The sequence below is a fragment of the Pecten maximus genome, chromosome 11 (assembly GCF_902652985.1).
Source record: "Pecten maximus chromosome 11, xPecMax1.1, whole genome shotgun sequence".
In the NCBI taxonomy this organism is placed as follows: Eukaryota; Metazoa; Mollusca; class Bivalvia; order Pectinida; family Pectinidae; genus Pecten; species Pecten maximus.
In genome coordinates this window covers 9,292,354-9,318,215 of record NC_047025.1, presented here as the reverse complement: position 1 = coordinate 9,318,215, position 25,862 = coordinate 9,292,354, and the positions used below count along the sequence as shown (strand labels likewise).

Genomic DNA, 25,862 nt, shown 5'->3' with positions numbered 1-25,862 from the left:
CTCGTTTCTGTTAAACAAATAATAGCGTTTTGAGCAAAGTGGAGAGTATTGGTCACCTTAATAGCTCAGTCTAGCTGTAATTTCTCATTTAGCCCAGTCGTAGGATGTTCAAAAGCGATAGGTCGCTAGTTCGAAGCCCGGCACGGGCGGGGTATTTTTCTTTACTCCTTCCTATTACAGATTTGGTGCCTTTGACCACTCCGACTGAAAGTTGCAGGAGGTTGAGAGGCTTCCTTGAAGCTTAAGAAATTAGTTTTAGGTTGTCTTCAGGGCCTAAGACTTTCAAAGTTTAGGAGGAAGTAGTGTTAAATGGAGAGTATATAGCTCAGGCTAACATATATTCCCTTTAGCCTAGTGGTAGGAAGTTTGCCTCGAGAGCGATAGGTCGCTAGGTCGAACTCTAGGGCGGGAAGTGTATTTTTCTTTACTCTTTCCTATTACATCATGTAAACATGTTATGTAAACAGTCGTGGACATTTTGAGATACATATATGAATATTTCGATGTATGTCGTATTAGTCCCATATTTATAAAGGCTTCCTCCGTGAAGTGAACAGTTGTTTATCGTATTCGGTAAGAGAAATCTAGTAAAAAAGTTGTCGACTAGTACCTTTTGTACTATCAAGTCATCCTCAAAGACCACGTCTATACGTACTGCGGTTCATGGTGTGAGGTAATTCATTAGATATGAACCTCTATATAATTACAAACTGTCTAGTGGCCATTCTTACTACTCCCTTGTCTAATGTTAATGACTATGCTATTGTCTGCATTATGTGATAGTGACGTAGTTCACCATAATGAAGACAATGTGTTCACAACAGCAGCTTTGAGCATTCATAACAAGTATGTCTATATATAGATTTCCAACAAATGTTGTTACCATTCTCTGATACGATGGGATGCAATATTTTCAATTGTATTTTTGGCTGTGAAAGCCAGATACGAAGAAGCTGTTTCACAAAAACATCAATTGGTATTGAAACGCATCAATGAATTTTCAACATATACGGAGAAATATTGGAGTTTATTGGAAGAAAAATCTTTACTGTCACTAGAATTATGCGAATAAACATAAAGAATAAAAAGGAATTTTACATAAGAAAAAACCGTTTTCCTATGTCGCTGCCTGATGCTCTGACGTGAACCCCGGCATAAACGATGTCTCCAGTATCTTTAAAGCTATAAAACTAGCCCAAAGTCAAACACGGATAAATCTAGCAGGTAACATTCACTGAAATATTCAAATATTCAAGAATTGCAACTACGCAGCGCATACGATATTTTTTAATTAGCCGAATAACCTTTCCGCTTATTACTAATTCAATCACGTTAGATTATCCATTGTCTGCTTTGCAACAGTAGATGCATTACGACTTTGCAAGTGGTGTATGTTTTTGGAATCTCTCCAAACTGTATTATTACTTATTTAGTCTGGCGATAACTAGTACCTACACCTCCACATTCTAGTCTAGACTTCGATTTATCCCGCTCGAGGACAAACCAGTGTCTTGCATGATCTAAGCCGTGCAACATCAGGAAAAACACCAGCCCTGTCTTATCCTACAACATGTTTGTTTAATAGGAGACTAATATTAGACTGTGATTCCCTTCTGTTGGAGGAACAGTGGCATAGTTGTAGGACGCAGGACTACGTGACCGAAAGGTCGTTAGTTCGAATCCCGGCACGGGTAATGTGTTATGTCCATCAACAAGTTATCATTCTCATCTGTGTTCCAGTCGACCAAGAGAGATATACAGAGTTCATATGTAAGAGGATGAAATGTGGAAAAGAGGGCAGACCAACTTTAGTCTCTTTAACTCCCTTTCCTCTTAGCAGAAGAAATATAAATAACACCCTGCAGAACTACACCATATTTTAAAGATTACACGCATTCGGATTCCTACATGCAGTAACAAAATAAAAACTAAAGATTTAAAAAATTACTTTATAAAGACTACATGTTCTTTTCTCGAAGGGTGTTGAGAAAAACATAAATTGTTTCTTGCCAGAAAACCGGCTGATAGTTTACTTCATAAACCCTCCCAACCGAGGTGGTTCAGCTTTAATAAACATTTCATTCAGAGACTTGTTCACTCATGAAAACAAATACACTTTCTCATATGTTTACCTTATGTTTACCGGATATGGGAGTGGGTATCTAAACAACGGTAATTTCCGGAACAGTTGTTACCAATGATAACATATTACACCGCTAATGTTTTTTACTTTACAGTTCAGCTCTCCAGGGGCTGACATGGTGATCAGGATTAAATACAATTAACGTTAATTTGATAATAGTTTAATATAATGATCCGAATCCAAACACCAATAACCACAAAAACAAACGAGAATAGTGCGTTTTTATGACTCTTGAGCCTAACCCATCAGGAAATCGATGCTGACAATTTGTGCCTTAATGACAGTCGATGCCACCTGCCGCTGACATGCCAACGGTGCACATCTCCTTGCGATATTAGACTTAATCAAGAGACCGGGGAAGTAAAAGCAGGAAAAATGAAATTAAGAATTGATTATTGTGTAACTAATCGGGAAAAGTAATTTTCCGTTCGATCTCCTTTTTCAAGAGTTTCGGTTTTATTTCAGTAACATAGCAAGGCGGCTGTTAATGCTGCCTGTTGTGTTAGGAAACAGTTAAGTTAACTTTTCGATTTGCGAATGGCAGTGTGATGGGTTTAGGGAGTTAACTCACCTTGTGGAAAGAGAACACTTCAAGAACAGTCTCTATTTTACATGCATTTAAATCACACAAGATTAAACTTTAACGTCCCGTTGATGCCCTCCTGGGTAGAGAGACAAACTCTGTGACAATGCTCTTTTTGTCTATCCTTGGATAGACTTACTACCGATGTATGCTAAAGCGCGAAGACAAGGTTTTATGCATCATATATTTACAATGAAACACATTTTATTAGATTTCATTGACATGTAGCACACACGAGATATTTTTTAAAGAATACAACAAGTCTATCTTCAATTTGAAACAGTAAAGATATATTTTAGGAATATGTCAATCTGTTGTACAAGATAAAGAAAGCAATGGCCATTTCTGTTACCTTTATTTTATTTTATTTTATTTTATTTTTTACAAGTTGGTCCAAATGATCCTTCAGTGTTGATAGAAGAATATAATTGTTATTTAATGGCAGGTCTCCAGAAAGTAATATATTCCGCCTTTTAGAGTCAGGAAAAAAGGCATCTCTGTGGTGACAGCCTTATTTATTCATTCTAGATTTGACTGGTCAATATAGTATTGCGTTTTATCCGTCGGGCCGTACCTCTCGTATTTGCGCACTTAAGCTTTTTCCTGAGCTTTATCTCCTAAAACTGCTTGTGACTGGAACTTCATGATAGGTCATTGGCTGGTCTAGGTGAGGTTGTGCGCCATGTATCAAAAGTGTTATACGTTGTATAATAATATACCGGTAAGAATAAAAAAAAAATACTACACGAAAAAAAAATCTTTGTCGCAATTGGGCCAACATATAAGCCATGGCCTCTTCCATATCCACCAGGTGGAATATACAGACTATTCCATTACGGGAAATATTTCAAAGGATTGAAACTCGAAAATACACTTCACTATCAACATAAAGTATTTCATATTAGTATGCCAATAAAAACTGTTTGTTTATTTGATTTTATAAATATGACGGTATGCAATCTTGAAACGGAAAATCAGGCCAAAACAGGGACAACTAATACAGTTTCATTTTTTTAAAGCTCAAATTTATAGACATACATATATTAATATGATTAAAGAACATTTTCTAACGGACTATTTGCTCTGATAAATCACTTTTGAGTTCCTCTAGCCAAATACAAGTGACGTAATACATATTGACGTCATTTCCTATAAATTTTAGCGAATCGAAATGCTTTTGGCAAACATGATAAAATTATCATAAGTGCAAAATTGCATTCACAACAATTCATTTTGTGTTATTGCCTAAGATCCTGAGATCCTTATAAGAATATAAAATTCAAGCCAGCGCCCTTCAATCAATATGAGAAAGTTCATACAGTAATACATCTGGTATATAGAATATTGATCCCGTATTAAATTGTAACAATAACGTGTCGGGAAGTCACACAGCACGTTAAGGTACACTAGGCAAAACAAACCGATGTATGTGTTTTCTAGTCCCTGAGATGTTCATTCCATATTGTTAGGAAGTAAAACATATATTTTATAAGCCCGTCAACGACGGGTCGTATTATGATATACCCTGCACTGACGGTACGTCCGTCCGTCTGTCCGTATTCACTTAACATCCTTGTGGGATGCATTCACAGATCCATTGCGTCAAAATATCTTCGTCGCCTATAGGAGACGATTTTTAAAGTATTTTCCTTTTTTAACCATAAATCAATATTAAATCTCACTGCGCATGTGCTTTTTTAGCGACGGAATGAACGGAAATAAAAACAGATTTTGAAATTCTGTCCGACTTGCTTCGTGCACCCCACAAGTTTATAGACAAAACACTACACCCCACTAGTCGCCTCTGGCCGTCCGTCAGTTAACTTTTCCTTGTTAGCGCTCTCTCACCTTTATTTATCAACATATTTTTATGAAACTTGCTACAAATATTCTATAGCCCAAAAGCTCGAACGAGTAAGTTTTACGGAATTCCACGATTGTTTTTTTTAGAGTTATGCCCCTTTTATTCTCAAATATCGGCATTGTGTAGAAAATGCAAAACGTTTTCTATTTTTTCTTCTATTCCTCTAAGAGTTTGCAGAGTAAAACCGGGAGCAATTATGTTTAACATATATAACGGGTTTTGGGCACTGTTTCAACATTTTGTGTAACAGCATTGTATATTTTCCAGAAGAAGGCCCGTTCATTAGCATTTCTTAATAGCATTCTCTTAACCTTATTTATCAACGGATTATTATGAAACTTATTACAAGTTTTCTATAGCCTAATAGCTCAAACACGTTCTTCTTGGAAGATTTTACAATTATTTTCACCAGAGTTATGCCCCTTTTATAGCCAAATATTGGCATTTTATAGAATATGCAAGAACTTGTCTGTGTTTTCTTCAATTCCTCCAAGATTTTGCACAGTAAAACTAGAAATAAGAAAAAGAATAAGCTCGCCTCTGGAAGAGGGAGGGGAGCTTCTGTTGTCATCCCGGCGTCGGCATCAGTGTTGGTTACCAACTGTTATGTTTTTGGTGCATGTGTTGAACGGGATCAGTAAACTCCTTTATAAGTGTACTAGATTGCTAATATATGGTTTCAGGGTTGCTGTGGGGATTACCTATTATTTCCCGGAATCAAACATGTTTCATTATAATGACAATTGCAATGCTTACTTCAATACAAAGCCATCTTGAAACTAAGTCTAGATTACTTTTAAATATTGCATTGCATGTTGAGCTCTCCTCTAATTCTAGTGTGAGGTATAGTGATATACAATTTGAGGCGAGCTTTGTACCGATGGTGAACTCGGCTCCTAAATCTAGTGTGTGGTATGGTATCACATGTGAGGCGGCGAGCTTTGTATCGACATTGAACTCTCCTCTAATTCTTGTGTGGGGTATAGTGATATACAATTTGAGGCGAGCTTTGTACCGATGGTGAACTCGGCCCTTAAATCTATATAGCTAGTGTGTGATACGGTGATGCAATGTGAGGCGGCGAGTTTTTACCGACAGTGAACTCTCCTCTAATTCTAGTTTTAGGTATCATGACACAATGTAAAACAATCTTTGTACCGATGACGGTATAGTCTTGTAATGTTTGGCCTACAGCGTCTTTTTGTTTACCCAGTATACTTAAAATTCGTTTTGATATAAACACTAGGAGTGTCGATAAATGCTTTCCACGTGTTACATGCCTTTGGCTGGTAGTGTTGGCGTGCTGAATGTGCGTGTGCATGTTGCCTGGAGAAACACTCCTCTTGATCAGTAACCGAAAGCTGATGTTTCTGTTTGAATATACCTGTGATGCGGGGGTGTTTGTAAGGCTACTAATGAGAGCGTATCGAGGCTGCATCACCGCTGGCCAATCACTCCATCAACGAACATACAACATCGATTCAAATCCAGAATGCGATTTTATAGTGCTACATAATTACATTTTAGTTAGATATTTAGCAATCTCCCAACGCAGCAACGCCATATATAGAAAAACGGCTTCCTCGTACCATAATATCGCTTGTATGTTAAACGTACATTACGTTTTTTATGGCGCATTCGAGATTGAACTGAATTTTCTATACAAACTCAACGTAAAAATCAAAATGTTACATTGATTGCATTCGTATGTGAGGTAATGTTTTGTGGAAGTCACGTGATATGAAGAGAGATGGCTTGCCGGAAGTGATTGTGTGATAATGAGTAAGTTTGTGTGCCGACGCCCCACTCTCTTGATTAATTTCCAATATGTTACAGCAATCGATGAGAATAACTAATACGACTTTGTTTGCATTTGATGCAAAACATGGAAATCTCCGGAGATTTATTGTCTATCTCTGCCGCTCAGAAGCGACGCCAGTAATCCGGAAATCAGTGCAATGTGAGATAGACCGGTGTCCCATTTGAATTTTTAATATATTTTCTGTCATTCCGTGAGAACAAACTTATTTACATACGCACGTAAATCAAATAACAAGCGATCTTTGCCTCGGTTTTAACGCCTAGTAAGAGTCAAGGTCATATGAAACGGCTGTCTAGTTGGAGTAGGAGACACCATTACAACAAAACAGCGGAAGCAAGATTTGACGGGAAAGAACGGGAAATATATAGCAAAAAACAAATCACTTAGAATGAAGAGAAAATAATGCAAGATTTGTTATCGTTTGGTTTATTTCTCCTGTCGTTACACTCATTTCTCAATCCTCGGTGATGTCGTTCGTATATAGCTGTGTGCTGGGTTCGTACAACTATGGCCATATTGAGACATAGTCGTATTGTAGAAGCTTGTGACTACCACACTGAATTGAATTTGAACGCAAGACAGTCGTCTCTTCAAATGCTATCAGAGCAAAAGGGATAAATTGTATAACCCTAAGGGCATAAGCGCGAAAGCCCAGGACGGTTCGTGATCTGAGTTTCCATGAGAGACACAAACCGCCGCGAGTAGGGAGCCATCCATCGGTCCATTGTTGTACTGACTGGTCTATATCACATCGTCTCTGTCTTATAAAGGCCTTATTACGTAATTTCAAAGATGATCCGTGAAATGTACTTATGTGGAACGTCATTTTCCTTGTGTGTTTCGGGATGTAAGGGGGTGCTAGAGGGACCAGCAATGCTCTGATGGTGTCAGCCGAACGATGTCATGACAGCTTATTGTCAGAAAATCAAGAGAGAATATCAAACCGCCAACCACCCCGTAATTCTAAGTCGAAATCGATTAAAAGGGACAGAATATGAGCACAAATATCAATATGCATATAGACCCATGCAAAAGTACAGGAGGAAAACAGGTGTTTCGGGACGTTAAGCCTCTTCCTCTTCATACATCTTCAAACAAGTACTAGGGTGGTGACAACTGAACTACCCGGCATATTACCGATCATAGAAACCTCATATTGCACAACAAGAAAAAGATTATTTCAAATGATATCGTGATGTCGACCATACGACTTTCTCATAATCTTCATCAAACTGCATCTATAGAAACCATGTCTTATGTTATCCCTCAGTAGCCGACATCTGTCACGGATATTGTGATTATGGGAACAATTTCCTTTAACATCCAATCATCATGGGCATGTAAACATCATAGCCTAATACGATTGTGTGTCGTGTCTGGCTATCGTGCCTAGATGACTGTGACACCTCAATGGGATGTCCCCTATGTATGTCCTAATCATCTCCAGACACTACTGATGTATGGCTGGAGATGTTTGCGAGGACGCTCAAGTCTGAGCGCCTTAAACAAACAAAGCCAAACAAATAAATCTCGTTTATCAAGATGTGTAGGAGGCCTTTCAGATATAAAGTTCATGATGTCAATAAAACACTGCTTTGGGCATTAACCGTGCTTCTTATTTATATATTTCAAACAAAAATCAATATCATATTGTCCTGAGCCCGAAGATTGGTTGACCTTCCATCAATAAATCGTTGTTCAACTCAAGAGTGAGATTTTGTTGCGAGTGTGTTAGATCGACTTGTCGACTATCATATTGTCCTGAGCCCGAAGATTGGTTGACCTTCCATCAATAAATCGTTGTTCAACTCAAGAGTGAGATTTTGTTGCGAGTGTGTTAGATCAACTGAGTACAAACCTTCTGGTCCAAATTCTCCATTTGGACAGTTCAGAAGACCGCCTGGTTATATGATCGTTGATGTGTGCTACTATTTCCAAAGAGAGGGGATAGAAAATGCCTATTGATCTAGTTGGAACAGCGGTAACTTGCAGATAGTATCATGGTGATATTGAATCAGATTTTCGAAATTGAAATTAAAATTTGATTTCGTGATTAGTTTCTGCTCTAAAGCAGTACGTATCAATATGTGCCGACAAAACGCATTAGTAACTTTATCGGCCATACTTCGATTAGGGAATCTGAGGATCGCCCATGTGTCCTCATATTTCGTAAGGAAACATAAAGGACACACAAGATGTAGGTATCTGACTTGCTTTGTGGCGTCACAACACTGCGTTGGTAGACAGAGCGCTATGACATCGGGAGGCAACTAAAGTCGAGTTTTTAGCTCGTCTCTTCGAAGAAGAGTGAGAGCTTATGTCGTCACTCCGGCGTTGGCGTCGGCTTTGGTTTTCCAAATGTTAAATTTTTGGTGCAAGTGTTGAAAGGCATCGTAATTTATGGTAGTATGGTCCCTGTGGGGGTTAAACTATCCCCTGCCGGAGTTAAACTAAAAGATTTTTTTGGGAAAAAAAACAGAATTTTCAAATTTTTGGACTTAGAATATTTCTGCGTTAAGTGTTAAGAGGTTTTAATACATCACTTTATAATTGTACTAGGGTGCTGATATTTGGCAATAGAGTCCCTATTGAGTAACACAATCCCTTCCTGGAGTAAAACTTTAAAAAAAAAATTGGATTTTTTCTTTTTAAATCTGTGTTTTTTTTGTTTTTGTCTTTAAATCTTTGGACTTTGTTTTAAGTTTATATTGTGAGTGTTGAAAGGCATAGTAATACATGGTATTAGGTTCCCTGTGGGGGTTAAACTATCCCTTGCCGGAGTTAAACTGAAATATTTTTTGGGGAAAAAACACATTTAAAAAAAATTGTGCAAATGTTGAAAGCTATTTAACACATCACTTTATGATTGTACTTGGGTGCTGATATTTGGTAAAAGAGTCCCTATGGAGTTACACTATCGCTTCTTGTGGTGAAACTGAAAATAAAACAATGTGAAAATGCTCACAATAGACAATTTATACCGGTCCACATTTTTCAAGGGAGACAACTCTCATTAGGATAATATTTTGTCAAAAAATTGAAGAAATATGTCCAAAAGCAATTACATTTGTATTTAATATATTCATTTAATCTACAACAGCATAGCTTGTCTCCCGAATGTTTGTCAATAAATAATTCTGTATATATAAATTGGTATGGTTTTGAAAATTGCATGTATTCACAAAGCATAATCTGATCAAGTAAACAATATAAATATTATTAATGCAATTTGCGGAACCATTCCAATTAATGTATTTTAATTATTTATTGACAAACATTTGCGAGACGAGCGAATATCTTTCTCGCTTAAGTCGCTTTTGGCACTGCGTTTCTTTTGTTCTTCTGTCCTGTAAAGAAGGTCATGGCCTATGTCCCAAAAGTCTCCGTTCTTTGTTCTGCCTACTTGACATTGAAGACTGCGGTACCATTTGCAATATTTCCAAATCAAAGTCACTAAAATTGTACCTGATGTTTCATTCCTTGGATGTCTTTACTGAAGTATGCATATAGGCCATGGTAACAACATTTTTTTTATTAATATAACGCTTTAATTCTACCTCTAGTAAACACATTTGATCTTAATAAGCCACACAGAAAGTCATGTGGTGCATGAGAAAAAAAAACCACAATAGTTTAACCTGCCATGTTTCCGGTGAAGCCTTACTGCTTCGACACATATCTAACTCGATAGGGTAATAAGATGTTTTGACTCAATGCTATTTTATAGACGTTCCATAATCAAGTGACACTTCGTACAGTAAAGGAAACTCCATGATAAAAATACACATCATTAACGGATATCATAGGCGTCCTATTTCTACCAACAACAATTTATAAGCAATATCAAATTATATTGTATCGATATTTGTTCCCGCGCGGTGCCATCCCCCAGTTCTAGTTAATCAAACACTACTGTTGGGGACAGTGCGCGACGTCCCGTGAGTGTTCCGAGGTAATTATACTCCGGGGAATCGTGGAAATTCCTCACCCTTCCTTCGTGTTACACCGGCAAGACCACTCAACACCTCGTATACCAGTTTTGGTAGAAGTACAGCAATTAGCGGACGACGCCATATTGATTTTCTTGAAATGTCTAAATTATTATTACAGCTATATCTTTGAAAGGCTTGGAAAGACACCCTCTTAAATAGAGTCAGAACTGACTAAACCGTCTTAAACGATAACTGAGTTACAAACGGGCACTGCATAACCAAATCAGGTTCCAGTTAAACTGCAAAACAAGGCCATTAAGGAAAACTGCATTTAAAATTAGGAATTCGGATGACGAGATAGAAAGACACTTGTATTTCATTTAGGCGACCATGGTTCGATTCCCCGACTAGACGCGAAGAAGTATGGGGTGACTAGTCTGACAACATTTGTTTCATCCGGGTACACTATGTATCCCACAGTAACCCTCATTGCGTGCTTACTTCCAGGTCAGCAAAAATGATTAATATATATATTGATGCAACTTGTGGGTCAAATATTGTGAATTTGATTAAGTTGACCACTGTATACTTTCTAAAACTCACAATGAAACTTACAGTTACTGTCGAACATAGCAACAATATTGCAGAACTAATCTGAAAACAGACATACATTCATTACTGACATTATCCGGCATCAGACTTGCTATATCTAACGAACTAATAAGAAAACAGACTAGCAATCATTATCGACATTAGCAGGCAGTATACTTGCTATCTCTACCTAACTAATAGGAAAACAGACCAGCAATCATTATCGACATTAGCAGGCAGTATACTTGCTATCTCTACCTAACTAATTGGAAAACAGACTAGCAATCATTATCGACATTAGTAGGCAGTATACTTGTTACAGTATATCTACCTAACTAATTGGAAAACAGACTAGCAATCATTATCGACATTAGCAGGCAGTATACTTGCTACAGTATATCTACCTAACTAATTGGAAAAAGACTAGCAATCACTATCGACATTAGCAGGCAGTATACTTGCTATCTCTACCTAACTAATAGGAAAACAGACCAGCAATCATTATCGACATTAGCAGGCAGTATACTTGCTATCTCTACCTAACTAATTGGAAAACAGACTAGCAATCAATATCGACATTAGCAGGCAGTATACTTGCTATCTCTACCTAACTAATAGGAAAACAGACCAGCAATCATTATCGTCATTAGCAGGCAGTATACTTGCTATCTCTACCTAACTAATTGGAAAACAGACCAGCAATCATTATCGTAATTAGCAGGCAGTATATTTGCTATCTCTACCTAACTAATTGGTAAACAGACCAGCAATCATTATTGACATTAGCAGGCAGTATACTTGCTATCACTGCCAAACTGATAAAACATAGAGTAGCATTCAATACCAGACTCGTTAGGCATCAGACTTGCTATCACTGACGAACTAAGACACTTAACTGACAGTTACTGCTTCACTGGGAGGACAGCAGACTTTCATTCAATGTCGAACCTATCGGACAATTGAGAAACACTCGATATCAAACTAAACATAAAGAAAACTACCAGTTCTGTCAAACTGAAACAAACCACAGACAAGCAGTTCTGTCTAACTGAAACAAACCACAGACATGCAGCACTGCCTAACTGAAACAAAGTTCTGTCTAACTGAAACAAACCACAGACAAGCAGTTCTGTCTAACTGAAACAAACCACAGGATTTTGGGTTTGCAGAACTGAAAACAAACCACAGATAAGCAGTTCTGTCTAACTGAAACAAACTTCAGACAATCAGTTCTGTCTAACTGAAACAAACTTCAGACAAGCAGTTCTGTCTAAACTGAAACAAACCACAGACAAGCAGTTCTGTCTAACTGAAACAAACCACAGGTTTTTGGGTTTGCCGAACTGAAAACAAACCACAGACTAACAGGTTTGCCGAACTAAAACCAACTACAGACTAGGAGCTTTGCCGAACTGAAGCAAATAACAGATTACCAGTTTTGTCGAACTAAAACAAACTACAGAGTAACACTCGTTGACAAACTTAATTGTCAGCAGCTTGGTCCTCACTGCTTGCCTAAATCATATTTCAATTTCCAAAACAAAGTAATGCTTACCGATAAGGTACTATATTGTTGACTAAGAAAGAGTTATGTCACAATGTTCCAACTACATTGTTGGCGGTACCGTAAGGACTTGTTTGTCTGGTATAAAGGGACCGGGTTCAGTTCATGCTACCGTAGCATATCGATTTATTTTTTTCTCTATGATAATAATATGTCAATTGTATCAAATTATAAAAATATAAAGATATAAAGTGGATATAAATGTCTACATTATCACACAGAATGGAATTGTTTGTTTCTGATGAATGGTTGTTTGGCATTTTCTATTTGTACGGAAATTCCTTCATTGATTCATTAGCGATCCAATGACGATAAAGCGCTCCATATATAGCTTTTGATGATCTCCTTAGTATTGGCATGCACTAAAGCACACACGCTGCTAGGCTCTACCTAGTAACGTTATGCACGTTTAACTTAATCATACCCCAGTTTTATATCGTGTGTCTGGTGTGAGCTAGAGTAAGCTGAATACATAATATCCAGTCTATCACGCGTGTGTGTAATTCCTGTATACTGTTTCGTTATCTTGGAGATTGTCTTTGTAATTGGTATAAGGCACAATACACCAAGCACGGTAAACATAGTCATGTTCCTTGCACTGCAAAAGATGATGTATTTGGGTGATTTACGTGTACGGCTCTATTTTACATTGCTCAGAAAACTCCAGAATGTTTTGCGCTGACATCGCTTGGCATTCGGCTTTAATTAGATAAACGTCGGCTGATTAGGCTGTTGTCAGTATAACGTACAGTGTCGAGTGTCAACCTCCCCATGAGAGGACATTTCAGTGATGTAACACCTTGCTATTTTAGCCTCATCGTCCTTGGTTCGGTTTGCTACCGTATACCACATATATGACCGATGACGTCAATGACTTAGATGACGTAAAACCTCACACAGACACAGCCGGTAAAATGCCCTGCAGGCAGCTAGGGCTTACGAATTGTACCTATTGCCCCCTTCGCATGATTACAAAAGGTTACTACTTTCTAAACAACTGTTTTCTTTTAAATGTTTCCAGTTACACCGCCTCACTTTTAATCGAGCGTTTGCCCACACAAAGAATACTTTGGGTTCTGTTCCCTGTCCGAGACAAGCCAGAGTTTATAAAGAGGTAGTTTCTACTCCTGCTTAACGTTCAGAATGCAACTTGTGGGGCGCCCGTTTTGTCCGGACTTTTTCTCGAAAACTATTTGTCGGATTCTAATAAAACTTTGCACGAGTATAGGGTAGGGTTAGGAGGGGTGCAAGAGCCTTTTTTCGAAATCGAGTAAACAAAATGGCCGCTAAAGCCATAGCAACCATACGGAGGCTTCTGATCGGTCGAAATTTAGAGGTTGTTCGATTTCAATGAAATTTGGTATATAGAGATATTGAGGGATGCCGAACATAATGGTACGATTGCGGGGGCGTTTGGGGACTTCTGTTAGCGGCTCCCATTACAATTAGTACTTATTCATATTGAAATCACAATGAAATTTGTAAATGACAGCCCACTTGGTCAGATGAAACTGACAACAGGCGAGCTAGTGCTAAATGTAACAAAGATAGACTGATACGGAGAAATATATATGCTTGATATAGTCATGGTTGATATTCGTGTATGCGTGTAAAGCAGGTGTCAGTCTAATCAGGTTTCACTGATTTATTATAGATCACGACACTTAGAGAGAGTAAAAATGGAAGAATTCGAATAAACTGCTGAATCATATTTATTCGATGTTATGATAATTTCTCTTTATAATGAAAGCAGATGTAAGGAAAGAAAAGAAAAAATGGCGTGAAAGAAATGTTATATGGAAGTTTATAGCTGTAATTGTCTAAATACGCGTCAAAAACATGATGCACTCCAAATCCACGTAATCCTCTGTGTCATTGACAGCGAAGGCAAACCATTCATTCTGCATTCTATTTCTGTCTCTTATTAATTCTGCGTTCAAAACATGCGTCGTTTACATCGATCGTATATTGAGGAGTAGCAGACTTCGGGTCCCAAAGGCCTCCCCAAGATTCTACACCGCCATCACTGTCATCATCACAAATCGTCACAATCGATTGAGGAGTGTGCTACCATGGCCACTTAACACATCATCAATTTCTGATAAAAACATATTAAATATACCTTATCCAAAATCACAAACAATTCTGTTGAAAATAATGTACTGTTAGCTTGCCTATTTTAGTGGTCATGACATTTTAGCGGTTTTTGCTGCGCTTATCAGTTTACTCGCTAAAATTTGAGTTCGCCGAAAGAAGTGCATTTACACTATCTGCAAACACAAAGCTCAAAAGCACACACAAGGCTTTTGAAACATTATACATCTATACAATACCCCATCGTCCTCGAAAAAATAATTAAAACAGTCTGATGAGAAACCCGAAATAATGTTCCAGTCTGTAGAAAACATTGCTTATCTGAAATGAAAATGAAGCCCTGAATTTACACACACGTTTATTGAAAACACTGTTCTATAAGAATAAAGACCCGGAACTAAACACTACTTAGTACATCCCGGAAGTCACAAACATTTTTGACAAAGACGTTATACATCTTAAAACAATCCCCGCGGTCACATCCTAGTATATTTTAAATGATTAACACTTATAAAGATTCAGCTTCCGAACCCCGATTTATTCCATACTATTACGATATATTCATACGTAGATAAGATTGTTCTAGTCCAAATCCACGTCGATCCGAGTCTACTAGACTATGTGGCCTTTGGGACGCGACGGTCTATCAGATTTAATTTCAATAATGTGTACATATCGAAAAATAGCGATTGATATTGTTAATAGCATGTTTCGTGGTACTGCCTCGGCTGCTGCTTAAGATTAAATGTAATATTTTAGTGGTAATCATATTTAGTTGTTTTCACGCTGAATACATCCGTCAAATGAAGATCGCACTAAATAAGGTCAGTGATGCACTAAATTTTGAGTGTGCTAAACAAATATACGTATATGTTTACGTGTAAAGCAGCTTATTCTGTCTCGTTTAATTTTAGAACGTTACTACAGTAACTGTTCAGAATCGATGACATTTGTCGTGAAATATAGTATATTTGTCGTTTCCTAATTTACAATGGATTGCCTATATATCGGGATTGTCTCGGGGCTTGGTTTCTATACAGTTTTCTGAAACTGCATGAGATATTGACAATATAAAATATGAATGTCAATCTTTCAAGACTGTTTTTCTTTATCATTGGTGTTTTAAATGAATGTGGCGAATGTTTTGAATTCCCAATTTTTGGGATTAGGTAACCCAGAATGGATGAAACAATCTATAAAACAAATACTACTTGACCAGTTTTTTCCAAGAATTTGGCAGTGAAGTTTTTAATTCCTATAAATCTGTTTGTTATAAGAATATATAAAATTAATTGTGATTTTGAAAATTATTTAGAATTCTTAAATGACAATTAACCAAGGTTATTGTGTAAATTTAGAACTTGGAGATGACAAAATATTGAATAGCAAAATAGAATTTGTCATTATTGCAAAACATATGAAATCGGAGATGGATTCCACTATTTATTGAAATGGCCTTATTTGAATTCAGACAGAAAAAATATATCTAGATAAGTATGTAAACGAATTACCAAATGTTATTAAATTTTGAGAAATAATGAACAGAAAAAATGTCAAAAAGTTAAGAAATGTATGTAGATTCATAAAAATAATGTTTCAAAAAGTCCCATGATCTGTCCTCCGCATGCATCAAATTTGCTTTGTTTTTAAATTGTTGTAAATGTTTTTCTCTGTACATCTTATTTTGTGAAGAAAAATGAAATAAAGTTTGAATAAAGGAATAAAGGGATCCACAGGAGAGCACTCTTCGCTGATTTAGCTGTTTTTATTTGATTTGGCCCCATAGCGTCATCAAACGATGTTTAGTCGTAAACATCAATGCGTTGCATTGTAAATTGTCTCTTCCAATGATGTCAATATCGATCTTAGAGACCGGACTTTATTTACATACGGTACGAGTGGCCTGTCCCCTGGAGCGCGCACGGAGTGTTGGTGACCAAATTAATATCGTACCCTTGCCTCTTCATCAGAGAATAACATAACTGAATAATGTATTCTATTGGTGATAGGAGGCACCTACTGCTTTCGACTTTAAGGTATCAAGCATCAGGAGGAAAGCGACATACAATCGAATTGGCCGTTTATCAGTTATTCTGAATTATTTTCTCTAAATAATGGGGAAAAATCATCTCTACATGGTAGTTTATCGTAGCTGTTCTGTACAGAGGACATTGAGAAACCAAAATGGAAAAGATAGACGTATTGCAATGGAAGCATTATGTCCATTGTGGTTCCAAAAAATATTGATTTTCTACCCCCCCCCCCCCCCCCCCCCCCCACCCAAACTTATCTTCCGTTATTTGTTTATGTGATATTGTATGAAGACTTAAGAACAACAAACAAATAAACAATAAGTATTGTTATTGACTCACATCCATAATATTTTTTTGTAGCGGAAGTCCCTCAGCATGCCCTAAGTATAACACATACTGTCACGTGTAATTCGCTGATCTGTCACTCTGAATACAAATTGATTTTATAATTGTTACTTCGCGTATTAAAGGAAACGCTGGAGCAAGGTCTCTGTGGGATTTCTCAGCATGATGTGTCTTGTCACAACTTGTTGAAATGATGACATTTTCCCTCTCTATACATGGCTGTATCAGTAATTTAATCATGGAACGTTTTGAGTTGTAGTCAGTCAATATATATATATATGTCAAGTCTTAAGTCGTCATTCAAATATTGCAGAACATTCGATGAACAAATATTGAGATCATAAAGACGTGGTTCAGATGTCCCTGAAGAGTTAGCGTCTATTGCGTCATCGATGACAACTTACTTGAATATCAGGGTCAAATGTCAAATCAAAGCCAAACGTCAAGGGTTAAATATAGGTACTATTTTATCCTCAATCTCTGAAATGGAAGAGTGACAAAGGAAGCAGCGGTCATATCAAACCTAGGTTGTAGCCTTAAAGCAGTACAGCGACACACCATAAAATTGGTACGATCTTAGCTTCATTTTCAGCTTTTAAATGAGTGGGCAATAAATGACTTACAAGATGTCACCATACTGTGAATGGCTGGAATATCAAGCTACGGTATACAGGATATGGCATTTCAGAATGATAACACTATAAACAAAACTAAATTTGTTTACACCTTAATTCCATTGCAAGGACTTAAAATCCCAACCAAACAACTTACCGAGCAACGAAATAACCGAGCAATCAAACAACAGAACAACCCAGCAACCAAACAACCCAGTCCAGCAACAATAAACAAAGATATAACACATTGCTCTGATAAAAAATATTGATAGCGCAACTCATTTTATTTTAAGAATTTGTCAGCTCGTTTTCACAAGTCTGAAATAGCAACATTGAAATTGTGAGGTCAATACGTTAGCTCCACCATACCCTTTTTTGCGTCAATGCAAAGCTTGGCGCCGATATATAAAAACTTTATTGGATCAAAACCATATTTGGATAGTTCGTATGGTTTTGTTACATAACGCTTTACTGGCTAGATGTATTTTATTGGTATGACATGGAGAAATTATGCGCACTGCGTTGGACCTCGTCAAGAGTGTAATTGTGTTTTGCGTTGTCAGATGAGCTAATTTCTGCGTCACTAAGCATTCTGTCTGGTCAGTGTTTGTAAATATATGACCCCAAAGTAAACAAATCGGCTGATGTGAACCCCTGGGACCGGCTAATGTGACACCTTGGGTCAGTCTTGCTTTTCAACTATTTCCCTCCGTTTCGTTGATGCCAAATCATATATTGTATGTTATAAGTAAAAATTGTAACAGAGATCAGTATCTTTATGTCGTAGACAAATATCTGGCCAGTCTGATACATAACAATGTGCAGTAATCCCAAATGAATACCTTGCTAGTCATACACAGAACAATTTGCAGTAATCCTAGTTATATAGTTATATAGCAGGCATGTCAAACACAGACCATTGTGTGGTAATATTCTAAACGTCCACAAGGCCGTATCCAAATACAGGTGTTGTGTTTTGGGGGGTTTTAAAGATATGGTAGGAATAGGATAGACCAATGATATACCGGGCCAGTCAGACACAGTCCATTGTGTGGTAATACCAATGTTATACCTGGCCAGTCAGACACAGTCCATTGTGTAGTAATACCAATGTTATACCTGGCCAATCAGACACAGACCATTGTGTAGTAATACCAATGATATACCTGGCCGGTCAGACACGGACCAGTGTGTAGTAATACCAATGTTATACCTGGCCAATCAGACACAGACCATTGTGTGGTAATCAAAATGCTTTACCTGGTCAGTCAAACAGACCATTGTAGGGGTCCAATGTTATACCTGGCCAGTCAAACAGACCAGTGTAGGGGTCCAATGTTATACCTGGCCAGTCAAACAGACCAATGTAGGGGTCCAATGATATACCTGGCCAGTCAAACAGACCATTGTAGGGGTCCAATGATATACCTAGCCAATCAGACACAGACCATTGTAGGGGTCCAATGTTATACCTGGCCAGTCAAACAGACCAGTGTAGGGGTCCAATGTTATACCTGGCCAATCAAACAGACCATTGTAGGGGTCCAATGATATACCTGGCCAGTCAAACAGACCATTGTAGGGGTCCAATGATATACCTGACCAGTCAAACAGACCATTGTAGGGGTCCAATGATATACCTTGCCAGTCAAACAGACCATTGTAGGGGTCCAATGTTATACCTGGCCAGTCAAACAGACCATTGTAGGGGTCCAATGTTATACCTGGCCAGTCAAACAGACCATTGTAGGGGTCCAATGTTATACCTAACCAGTCAAACAGACCATTGTAGGGGTCCAATGATATACCTGGCCAGTCAGACAGACCATTGTAGGGGTCCAATGATATACCTGGCCTGTCAAACAGACCATTGTAGGGGTCCAATGTTATACCTGGCCAGTCAAACAGACCATTGTAGGGGTCCAATGTTATACCTGGCCAGTCAAACAGACCATTGTAGGGGTCCAATGTTATACCTGGCCAGTCAAACAGACAATTGTAGGGGTCCAATGATATACCTGGCCAGTCAGACACAGACCATTGTAGGGGTCCAATGATATACCTGGCCAGTCAAACAGACCATTGTAGGGGTCCAATGTTATACCTTGCCAGTCAAACAGACAATTGTAGGGGTCCAATGATATATCTGGCCAGTCAAACAGACCATTGTAGGGGTCCAATGATATACCTGGCCAGTCAAACAGACCATTGTAGGGGTCAAATGATATACCTGGCCAATCAGACACAGACCATTGTAGGGGTCCAATGATATACCTGGCCAGTCAAACACAGACCATTGTAGGGGTCCAATGATATACCTGGCCAGTCAAACAGACCATTGTAGGGGTCCAATGATATACCTGGCCAGTCAAACAGACCAGTGTAGGGGTCCAATGATATACCTGGCCAGTCAAACAGACCATTGTAGGGGTCCAATGATATACCTGGCCAATCAAACAGACCATTGTAGGGGTCCAATGATATACCTGGCCAATCAAACAGACCAGTGTAGGGGTCCAATGATATACCTGGCCAGTCAAACAGACCAGTGTAGGGGTCCAATGATATACCTGGCCAGTTAAACAGACCATTGTAGGGGTCCAATGTTATACCTGGCCAGTCAAACAGACCATTGTAGGGGGTCCAATGATATACCTGGCCAGTCAAACAGACCATTGTAGGGGTCTAATGATATACCTGGCCAGTCAAACAGACCATTGTAGGGGTCCAATGATATACCTGGCCAATCAAACAGACCATTGTAGGGGTCCAATGATATACCTGGCCAGTCAAACAGACCATTGTAGGGGTCCAATGTTATACCTGGCCAGTCAAACAGACCATTGTAGGGGTCCAATGATATACCTGGCCTGTCAAACAGACAATTGTAGGGGTCCAATGTTATACCTGGCCAGTCAGACAGACCATTGTAGGGGTCCAATGATATTCCTGGCCAGTCAAACGGACCATTGTAGGGGTCCAATGATATACCTGGCCAGTCAAACAGACCATTGTAGGGGTCCAATGTTATACCTGGCCAGTCAAACAGACCATTGTAGGGGTCCAATGATATACCTGGCCAGTCAAACAGACCATTGTAGGGGTCTAATGATATACCTGGCCAGTCAGACAGACCATTGTAGGGGTCCAATGATATACCTGGCCAATCAGACACAGACCATTGTAGGGGTCCAATGATATACCTGACCAGTCAAACAGACCATTGTAGGGGTCCAATGTTATACCTGGCCAGTCAAACAGACCATTGTATGGGTCTAATGATATACCTGGCCAGTCAGACACAGACCATTGTAGGTGTCCAATGTTATACCTGGCCAATCAAACAGACCATTGTAGGGGTCCAATGATATACCTGGCCAGTCAAACAGACCATTGTAGGGGTCCAATGATATACCTGGCCAATCAAACAGACCATTGTAGGGGTCCAATGATATACCTGGCCAGTCAAACAGACCATTGTAGGGGTCCAATGTTATACCTGGCCAGTCAAACAGACCATTGTAGGGGTCCAATGATATACCTAGCCAATCAGACACAGACCATTGTAGGGGTCCAATGTTATACCTGGCCAGTCAAACAGACCAGTGTAGGGGTCCAATGTTATACCTGGCCAATCAAACAGACCATTGTAGGGGTCCAATGATATACCTGGCCAGTCAAACAGACCATTGTAGGGGTCCAATGATATACCTGACCAGTCAAACAGACCATTGTAGGGGTCCAATGATATACCTTGCCAGTCAAACAGACCATTGTAGGGGTCCAATGTTATACCTGGCCAGTCAAACAGACCATTGTAGGGGTCCAATGTTATACATGGCCAGTCAAACAGACCATTGTAGGGGTCCAATGTTATACCTAACCAGTCAAACAGACCATTGTAGGGGTCCAATGATATACCTGGCCAGTCAGACAGACCATTGTAGGGGTCCAATGATATACCTGGCCTGTCAAACAGACCATTGTAGGGGTCCAATGTTATACCTGGCCAGTCAAACAGACCATTGTAGGGGTCCAATGTTATACCTGGCCAGTCAAACAGACCATTGTAGGGGTCCAATGTTATACCTGGCCAGTCAAACAGACAATTGTAGGGGTCCAATGATATACCTGGCCAGTCAAACAGACCATTGTAGGGGTCCAATGATATACCTGGCCAGTCAAACAGACCATTGTAGGGGTCCAATGATATATCTGGCCAGTCAAACAGACCATTGTAGGGGTCCAATGATATACCTGGCCAGTCAGACACAGACCATTGTAGGGGTCCAATGATATACCTGGCCAGTCAAACAGACCATTGTAGGGGTCCAATGATATACCTGGCCAATCAAACAGACCAGTGTAGGGGTCCAATGATATACCTGGCCAGTCAAACAGACCAGTGTAGGGGTCCAATGATATACCTGGCCAGTTAAACAGACCATTGTAGGGGTCCAATGTTATACCTGGCCAGTCAAACAGACCATTGTAGGGGGTCCAATGATATACCTGGCCAGTCAAACAGACCATTGTAGGGGTCCAATGATATACCTGGCCAGTCAAACAGACCATTGTAGGGGTCCAATGATATACCTGGCCAATCAAACAGACCATTGTAGGGGTCCAATGATATACCTGGCCAGTCAAACAGACCATTGTAGGGGTCCAATGTTATACCTGGCCAGTCAAACAGACCATTGTAGGGGTCCAATGATATACCTGGCCTGTCAAACAGACAATTGTAGGGGTCCAATGTTATACCTGGCCAGTCAGACAGACCATTGTAGGGGTCCAATGATATTCCTGGCCAGTCAAACGGACCATTGTAGGGGTCCAATGATATACCTGGCCAGTCAAACAGACCATTGTAGGGGTCCAATGTTATACCTGGCCAGTCAAACAGACCATTGTAGGGGTCCAATGATATACCTGGCCAGTCAAACAGACCATTGTAGGGGTCTAATGATATACCTGGCCAGTCAGACAGACCATTGTAGGGGTCCAATGATATACCTGGCCAATCAGACACAGACCATTGTAGGGGTCCAATGATATACCTGACCAGTCAAACAGACCATTGTAGGGGTCCAATGTTATACCTAGCCAATCAGACACAGACCATTGTATGGGTCTAATGATATACCTGGCCAGTCAGACACAGACCATTGTAGGTGTCCAATGTTATACCTGGCCAATCAAACAGACCATTGTAGGGGTCCAATGATATACCTGGCCAGTCAAACAGACCATTGTAGGGGTCCAATGATATACCTGACCAGTCAAACAGACCATTGTAGGGGTCCAATGATATACCTTGCCAGTCAAACAGACCATTGTAGGGGTCCAATGTTATACCTGGCCAGTCAAACAGACCATTGTAGGGGTCCAATGTTATACATGGCCAGTCAAACAGACCATTGTAGGGGTCCAATGTTATACCTAACCAGTCAAACAGACCATTGTAGGGGTCCAATGATATACCTGGCCAGTCAGACAGACCATTGTAGGGGTCCAATGATATACCTGGCCTGTCAAACAGACCATTGTAGGGGTCCAATGTTATACCTGGCCAGTCAAACAGACCATTGTAGGGGTCCAATGTTATACCTGGCCAGTCAAACAGACCATTGTAGGGGTCCAATGTTATACCTGGCCAGTCAAACAGACAATTGTAGGGGTCCAATGATATACCTGGCCAGTCAAACAGACCATTGTAGGGGTCCAATGATATACCTGGCCAGTCAAACAGACCATTGTAGGGGTCCAATGATATATCTGGCCAGTCAAACAGACCATTGTAGGGGTCCAATGATATACCTGGCCAGTCAGACACAGACCATTGTAGGGGTCCAATGATATACCTGGCCAGTCAAACAGACCATTGTAGGGGTCCAATGTTATACCTTGCCAGTCAAACAGACAATTGTAGGGGTCCAATGATATATCTGGCCAGTCAAACAGACCATTGTAGGGGTCCAATGATATACCTGGCCAGTCAAACAGACCATTGTAGGGGTCAAATGATATACCTGGCCAATCAGACACAGACCATTGTAGGGGTCCAATGATATACCTGGCCAGTCAAACACAGACCATTGTAGGGGTCCAATGATATACCTGGCCAGTCAAACAGACCATTGTAGGGGTCCAATGATATACCTGGCCAGTCAAACAGACCAGTGTAGGGGTCCAATGATATACCTGGCCAGTCAAACAGACCATTGTAGGGGTCCAATGATATACCTGGCCAATCAAACAGACCATTGTAGGGGTCCAATGATATACCTGGCCAATCAAACAGACCAGTGTAGGGGTCCAATGATATACCTGGCCAGTCAAACAGACCAGTGTAGGGGTCCAATGATATACCTGGCCAGTTAAACAGACCATTGTATGGGTCCAATGTTATACCTGGCCAGTCAAACAGACCATTGTAGGGGGTCCAATGATATACCTGGCCAGTCAAACAGACCATTGTAGGGGTCCAATGATATACCTGGCCAGTCAAACAGACCATTGTAGGGGTCCAATGATATACCTGGCCAATCAAACAGACCATTGTAGGGGTCCAATGATATACCTGGCCAGTCAAACAGACCATTGTAGGGGTCCAATGTTATACCTGGCCAGTCAAACAGACCATTGTAGGGGTCCAATGATATACCTGGCCTGTCAAACAGACAATTGTAGGGGTCCAATGTTATACCTGGCCAGTCAGACAGACCATTGTAGGGGTCCAATGATATTCCTGGCCAGTCAAACGGACCATTGTAGGGGTCCAATGATATACCTGGCCAGTCAAACAGACCATTGTAGGGGTCCAATGTTATACCTGGCCAGTCAAACAGACCATTGTAGGGGTCCAATGATATACCTGGCCAGTCAAACAGACCATTGTAGGGGTCTAATGATATACCTGGCCAGTCAGACAGACCATTGTAGGGGTCCAATGATATACCTGGCCAGTCAAACAGACCATTGTAGGGGTCCAATGATATACCTGGCCTGTCAGACAGACCATTGTAGGGGTCCAATGATATACCTGGCCAATCAGACACAGACCATTGTAGGGGTCCAATGATATACCTGACCAGTCAAACAGACCATTGTAGGGGTCCAATGTTATACCTGGCCAGTCAAACAGACCATTGTATGGGTCTAATGATATACCTGGCCAGTCAGACACAGACCATTGTAGGTGTCCAATGTTATACCTGGCCAATCAAACAGACCATTGTAGGGGTCCAATGATATACCTGGCCAGTCAAACAGACCATTGTAGGGGTCCAATGATATACCTGGCCAATCAAACAGACCATTGTAGGGGTCCAATGATATACCTGGCCAGTCAAACAGACCATTGTAGGGGTCCAATGTTATACCTGGCCAGTCAAACAGACCATTGTAGGGGTCCAATGATATACCTGGCCTGTCAAACAGACAATTGTAGGGGTCCAATGTTATACCTGGCCAGTCAGACAGACCATTGTAGGGGTCCAATGATATTCCTGGCCAGTCAAACGGACCATTGTAGGGGTCCAATGATATACCTGGCCAGTCAAACAGACCATTGTAGGGGTCCAATGTTATACCTGGCCAGTCAAACAGACCATTGTAGGGGTCCAATGATATTCCTGGCCAGTCAAACGGACCATTGTAGGGGTCCAATGATATACCTGGCCAGTCAGACAGACCATTGTAGGGGTCTAATGATATACCTGGCCAGTCAAACAGACCATTGTAGGGGTCCAATGATATACCTGGCCAGTCAGACAGACCATTGTAGGGGTCCAATGATATACCTGGCCAATCAGACACAGACCATTGTAGGGGTCCAATGATATACCTGACCAGTCAAACAGACCATTGTAGGGGTCCAATGTTATACCTGGCCAATCAAACAGACCATTGTATGGGTCCAATGATATACCTGGCCAGTCAAACAGACCATTATACACGGTGTCCCAATGATTTTTGCCATACACAGACATATGTAATCCTACTTCGGAGTTGCCTTACTGGCTGTAACGATTTCACGGTAGTCGATCCATCCCCATATATCATCTTGATTCAGTATCGGTACCGACGGCTAATTTGTTACCAATAAAAGAATCGGCTTAATGAAATGAGTGCGTTGGGGTCTGGTTAAGATAAGTCCTTTATTGTTTTGTAATTGACCTCGACACGTGGACCACCATCATAGAGCCCGTGAATGATCGTAAGTGATTAGTAGGTTTCAAGTGCGATTTATATTAGATCAAATCACCGACAGCC

General features: G+C 39.9%; 1 protein-coding gene across 1 annotated transcript in view; it reads right to left on the bottom strand.

Moving 5' to 3' along the window:
* LOC117337929 (sodium-dependent neutral amino acid transporter B(0)AT3-like) overlaps positions 1 to 25,862 on the bottom strand; it is a 69,535-nt gene that overhangs the window by 18,201 nt on the left and 25,472 nt on the right. The window lies entirely within an intron of this gene.